Source organism: Eumetopias jubatus, unplaced genomic scaffold, assembly GCF_037043125.1.
Source record: "Eumetopias jubatus isolate StellerSeaLion01/CBP00866 unplaced genomic scaffold, mEumJub1_p1.0 scaffold_2, whole genome shotgun sequence".
In the NCBI taxonomy this organism is placed as follows: domain Eukaryota; kingdom Metazoa; phylum Chordata; class Mammalia; order Carnivora; family Otariidae; genus Eumetopias; species Eumetopias jubatus.
In genome coordinates, this window is record NW_028274808.1 from 62,217,947 (window position 1) to 62,225,160 (window position 7,214).

Here is a 7,214-nt window from a genome sequence, read left to right on the forward strand (position 1 = left end):
AACAGTGATATGATATAAAACATTAAACTGCTTTCAATCAGAAAGTGAGTTGAATGATATATAATTTGGTTTGGCCAAAATTCCCTACCTACTCCTACTCCTTTCATTGACTCCTGGTTGTTAATTACAACAGGAAAAGTGGGAAATTCACAAACATTTGCAAAATGGACAACAAGCTCCTGAACAACCAGTAGGCCAAAGAAAAAAATCAAAGGAAAATTTTTTAAAAATCTTGAAAAAGTAAAAATGAACATATGACATACCAAAGCTTATGAAATGCAGCAAAAGCAGTTCTAAAGGGGATGTTTAAGGCAACAAATGATTATATTAAGAAAAAAGAAAGATGTCAAATAAACTTAATTTTATAAGTTATATTTATTTTATATATATTTTTATAAGTTATATATACAATATATATATTCTTTTATAAGTTAATTTATATTTCAAAGAACTAGAAAAAGAAGAACAAACTAAATTCAAAGTTAGGTAGAGAAAGGAAATAACCAAGATCATAGTGGAAATAAAATAGAAACTAGGAAGATTATAGAAAAGATCATTAAAACTAAGCTTTTTTTAAAAAAAGATAAACAAAATTGACAAAATTTTAACTAAACTGAGAAAAAAAGAGACTCAAAAATAAAATCAGAAATGAAAGAGAAGACATTATAACTGATAATACAGAAATATTAAGGATCATAAAAAACTACTATGAACAATTAAATGGCTATAAATTAGATAATCTGGAAGAAATGGATAAATTCCTAGCAATTTACAACCTACAAAGACTAAATCATAAAGAAATAGAAAATCTGAACAAATAATTAAATAAAGATTAAATCTGAACAGACAAATAATTAAATAAAGATTAAATCTGAACAGACAAATAATTAAATAAAGATTAAATCAGTAATCAAAAACCCCCCAACAGGGACACCTGGGTGACACAGTCAGTTAAATATCTGACTCTTGGTTTCAGCTCAGGTTGTGATCTCAGTTTTGGGGATAAGAGGAGGAGAGAGAAACGGCACAGGGAAAGGAAGTGGAGGGTTAACAGGACACCACAGAGACTTTTCTAAGGCCCTGTTTCCATCATCAGTGTGGAACAATATAAATTTAAAGACTGGAAGTCTAAATCTGATGAACTCCTTCAAAGTCACAGCCTCTTAGGGCACCTGGATGGTGCAGTAGGTTAAGCTTCTGACTCTTGGTTTTTAGCTCAGGTCCTGATTTCATGGTCCTGAGATTGAGCTCCAGGTTGGGCTCCATGCTCAGTGCAGAGTCTGTCTGAGATTCTCTCTCCCTCTCCTTCTGACCTTCCTGCTCATGCTTTCTCTCTTTCTCTCTCAAATAAATAAATCTAAAACAAACAAACAAAAACAAAAAACTTCTGAACAAATAAAAGTCTAGGACCAGATGGCTTCACTGGTGAATTCTATCAAACATTAAAAAATTAATAACACCAATCTTTCACAAACCTTTCCCAAGAACTGAAAGGAAAGAAATACTCCCCAATTCATTTTATGAGGTCAGCATTACCCTGATGCCAAAGCCAGACAAGGACACTACAAGAAAGGAAAATTACAGGCCAATATCACTGGTGAACATAGATGCAAAACTCCTCAAAAAAATATTAGCAACCCAAATTCAACAGTACATAAAAAAGAATCAAATACCACAATCAAGTGAGATTTATTTTTGGGATGTAAAGGTTATTCACATATGCAAATCAATAAACATGATATACCACATTAATAAGGATAAAAATTATATAATCATCTCAAACATGAAAAAAAATTTGACAAATTCAATATCTTTTATGATAAAAAATCCCAACAAATTGGGTATAAAAGGACAGAGTCTCACTATAACAAAAGCCATATATGACAAGCCCACAGCTAATGTCACACTTAGTGAAAAACAGAGCTTTTCCTCTAAGATCAGGACTAAAACAAGAATGCTTGTTCTCACCACTTTTACCCAACATAGTACTGGAAATACTACTAGAGTATTTTGGCAGTAAATAAATAGATAAATAAAAATAAAACACATACAAATCAGAAAGAAGTAAAATGGTCTCTATTTGCAGGTGATATTATATGCGTAAATACCTAAAGATTCCACCAAAAAACTAATAAATAAATTCAGTAAATTTGCAGACTACAAAATCAATATACAAAACTCAAATCCCAGATTCCTAGATACAGAGACAGAATGCTGGTTGCCAGAAGTGAGGGCTGTTGGGAATAGGGGGAAATGGGTAGAGGGGATTAAGAAGTACAAACTTCCAGCTGTAAAATAAATAAGTCATGGGCATGTAATGTACAGCCTGTGGAATACAGTCAATAATAAACTATTAACTTTTAAACTGACAGATGATAACTAGACTTACTGTAATGACCATTTCTGAATGTATACAAATATCAAATCACTATGTGTACACCCAAAACTAATAAAATATTGTACATCAATTGTATCTCAATTTAAAAAATCAGTAGCATTTCTATACTAAGAACAAACTATCAGAGAAATTAAGAAAAGAGTACCATTTAAAATATCAAGGGGTGGGAGCAAGATGGCAGAGGAGTAGGAGACCTGGATTTCGTCTGGTCTCAGGAATTCAGTTGCATAGGGATCAAACCATTCTGAACACCTATGACCTCAACAGGAGATCAAAGAAAAGAATAGCAACAACTCTCTGAACAGAAAAGCGAGCACTTTCTGGAAGGTAGGATGTGCAGAGAAGTGAATCTGAAGGTGATATTCGCGAGGATAGATGGAGGGGGAGGGGGCCTCTGTTCACGCTTCTGGCAAGTGATAGAGCCATGGAGCACAAAATCAGAACTTTTAGAAGTTGGCTCTGTTGAGGGACGTCGCTCCAGTGGCTAAGTGGGGGGTGGAAACCTCATGGGACAGTGTGGTCTCAGGACTCTTGGCGTCACAGAAAGACCCGGGGGTGCCTGAGTGCGGCAGAGCTCCCAGGTATCAGAGCAGGGAAGCCGGCTGCAGAGACGGAGCCAAGGCGCAGGCTCTCAGCTCAGGGTTGCCATAAACTGTGATCGGTGACAGTTGGGCCACTGCTCCTCCAGCAGGGACCCAACAAGCAGCAGATCTGGGGAGACGCCCTTCCTCCTGCAGAAGGGGTGGCACGGGAGTGCACCGCAGGGATCTGCTGGGTTTGGGACTCCACACAGTGTCTTGTGCCAGAGATAGAAACACTCGGTCACAGGCTGGGTGAGCACGGAGGGCGGCCAGAGACTGGGAAGACGGGAGTGACTGACTGCTTTTCTCTAGGGGGCGCTCTGAGGAACTGGGCCCCGAGTTCTCAGCTCCTTCTGGGCAGAGATTGGGAGGCCGCCATTTTCACTCTCATCCTCCAACGCTGTACAGAAAGCTTGCAGGGAACAAAAACTCCCGAGAGCAAACCCCAGCCGATTACTTAGCCTGGACCCGGTAAGGGCGGGGCAATTCCGCCTCCGGAAAAGACATTTGGGAACCACGAAAACAGGCCCCTCCCCCAGACGATCAGCACGAACAGCCAGCAAGCCAAGACCAAGTTTACCGATCAAGGAGAACAGGAGAACTCCAGCGCTAGGGGAATACTACACATAGAATTCATGGTTTTTCAAAGTTAATTTTTTGAACTGTTTTTTTCTTGAATTTTTCTTTTTCCCTTTTTCAACCATCATCTTATCAATCCCTTTTTTTAAAAAAACATTTTTATTTTTCATTTTTAGAGTCATATTCTATCCCTTCATAGTAGTTACCCTTATTTTTGGCATATATATATAAGTTGTTCTCTCTTTAAAATTTTGAGATACAGTTTCTTCTAACAGATCAAAATATACCCTAAATCTCTAATGTATGGCTTTGTTCTAGTCTCCTGCCTGATCACATTCTCTCCCCTTTTTTTTACTTTCTTTCTTTCCTTCTTTTTAATCCTCTTCTTTCTTTTTTCAAACACCTTCTTATAAATTCCTTTTTTAAATTTTTTTATAATTTTCATCATTACAGTCATATTCCATCCCTTCATCGTATCAACCCTTATTGTACATATATAAGTATTTCTTTCTTTGAAATTTTAGGAGGCACTTTCTTCTAACAGACCAAAACACACCCAAAATCTAGTGTGTGGCACTGATCTATGCACCAGCCTGATCATATTTGATCATATTCTGTTTTTTTTCTTTTGTCCTATTTTTCTTTGTTTTTGTTCTTTTTTTATTTTCACTTTCTTTTTTCTTTCTTTACCTTTCTTTTCCCCGGGTTTAGGTCTTTTCTGATTTGTTTAGAGTATATTTTCTGGGAACATTATTAACCTGTTAGCATTTTGTTCTCTCATTCATCTATTCTCCTCCGGACAAAATGACAAGACAAAAAAAAATCACCTCAACAAAAAGAACAAGAGGTAGTACTGTCTGCCAGGGACCTGCTCAATACGGACATCAGTGTGATTTCAGACCTACAGTTCAGAATCATAATTTTAAAGACACTACCTGGGCTTGAAAAAAGCATGTAAGTTATTAGAGAAACCATTTCTGGAGAAATAAAAGAACTAAAATCTAACCAAGTCGAAATCAAAAAGGCTATTAATGAGGTGCAATAAAAAATGGGGGAACTAACTACTAGGATAAATGAGGCAGAAGAGCAAATCAGCGATATAGAAGAAAAAATGATGGAAAATAAAGAAGCTGAGAAAAAGAGAGATAAACAACTACAGGATCACGAGGGCAGAATTTGAGAGATAAGACTAAAAACATTTAAAAAAAAAGATAAAACAACATTAGAATAATTGGGATCCCAGAAGAAGAAGAAAGAGAGAGAGGGGCAGAAGTTATATTGGAGCAAATTATAGCAGAGAACTTCTCTAATGTGGGGAAGGAAACGGGCATCAAATTCCAGGAGGCACAGAGAACACCTCTCAAAATAATAAAAATAGGTCAACACCCCGACATCTAATAGTAAAACTTACGAGTTTCAGAGACAAAGAGAAAATCCTGAAAGCAGCTCAGGAGAAGAGATATGTAACCTATAATGGTAAAAACATTAGATTGGCAACAGACCTATCCATGGAGACCTGGCAGGCCAGAAAGGACTGGCATGATATATTGAGAGCACTAAACGATAAAAATATGCAGCCAAGAACACTATATCCAGCTAGACTGTCATTGAAAATAGAAGGAGAGATAAAAAGCATCCAGGACAAACGAAAACTAAAGGAATTTGCAAACACGAAACCAGCCCTACAAGAAATATTGAAAGGGGACCTCTAAGCAAACACAGAGCCTAAAAGCAGAATAGACCAGAAAGGAACACAGACAATATACAGTAACAGTCACCTTACAGACAATACAAGGGCACTAAATTCATATCTTTCAATGGTTACCCTGAAAGTAAAAGGGCTAAATGTCCCAATCAAAAGACACAGACCATCAGATTGGATAAAAAAATAAGACCCATCAATACACTGTCTGCAAGAGACTCATTTTAGACCCAAAGTCACCCCCAGATTGAAAGTGATGGGGTGGAAAACCATTTACCATGTTAATGGACACCAAAAGAAAGCTGGGGTGGCAATCCTTATAACAGACATATTAGATTTTAAATCAAAGACTGTAATAAGAGATGAGGAAAGACACTATATCCTACTTAAAGGTCTATCCAACAAGAAGATCTAACAATTGTAAATATCTATGCCCCTAACATGGGAGTAGCCAATTATATAAAGCTATTAATAACAAAAGCAAAGAAACACATTGACAAAAATACAATAATAGTGGGAGACTCTAACACCCTCTGACTAAATGGACAGATAATCTAAGCAAAAGATCAATAAGGAAATAAAGACTTTAAATGACATACTGGACCAAATGAACTTCACAGACATGTTCAGAACATTCCATCCCAAAGCAACGGAATACACATTCTTCTCTAGTGCCCATGGAACATTCTCCAGAATAGATCACATCCTAGGTCACAAGTCAGGTCTCAACCGATACCAAAAGATTGGGATCATTCCCTGCATATTTTCAGACCACAATGCTTTGAAACTGGAACTCAATCACAAGAGGAAAGTTGGAAAGAACTCAAGTACATGGAGGCTAAAGAGCATCTTACTAAAGAATGAATAGGACAACCAGGAAATTAAATAAGAATTTAAAAAATTTCATGGAAACAAATGAAAATGAAAACATAACTACTCAAAATCTTTGGGATGCAACAAAGGCAGTCCTAAGAGGAATGTATATAACAATACAAGCCTTTCTCAAGAAACAAGAAAGGTCTCAAATACACAACCTAACCCTACAGCTAAAGGAGCCGGAGAAAGAACAGCAAATAAAGCCTAAACCCAGCAGGAGAAGAGAACTAATAAAGATCAGAGCAGAAATCAACGAAATAGAAACCAAAAGAACAGTAGAACAGATCAACGAAACTAGGAGCTGGTTCTTTGAAAGAATTAACAAGATTCATAAACCCCTTGCCAGACTTATCAAAAAGAAAAGAGAAAGGAACCAAATAAATAATATCATGAATGAAAGACGAGTGATCACAACCAACACCACAGAAATACAAACAATTCTAAGAACATATTATGAGCAACTCTATGCCAGCAAATTAGATAACCTGGAAGAAATGGGTGCATTCCTAGAGATGTATCAACTACCAAAATTGAACCAGGAAGAAATAGAAAACCTGAACAGACCTATAACCACTAAGGAAATTGAAGCAGTCATCAAAAATCTCCCAACAAAAAAAAGCCCAGGGCCAGACGGCTTCCCAGGGGAATTCTACCAAACATTTAAAGAAGAATTAATACCTATTCTCCTGAAACTGTTCCAAAAAGTAGAAATGGAAGAAAAACTTCCAAGCTCATTTTATGAGGCCACCATTACCTTGATCCCAAACGAGACAAAGACCCCATCAAAAAGGAGAATTACAGACCAATATCCTTGATGAACATGGATGCAAAAATTCTCACCAAATACTATACAATAGGATCCAACAGTACCTTAAAAGGATTATTCACCATGACCAAGTGGGATATATCCCTGGGCTGCAAGGTTGGTTCAGCATCCGCAAATCAATCAACGTGATACAATATATTAACAAAAGAAAGAACAAGAACCATATGATCCTCTCAATAGATGCAGAAAAAGTATTTGACAAAGTACAGCATCCTTTCTTGATCACTACTCTTCAGAGTATAGGGATAGAGG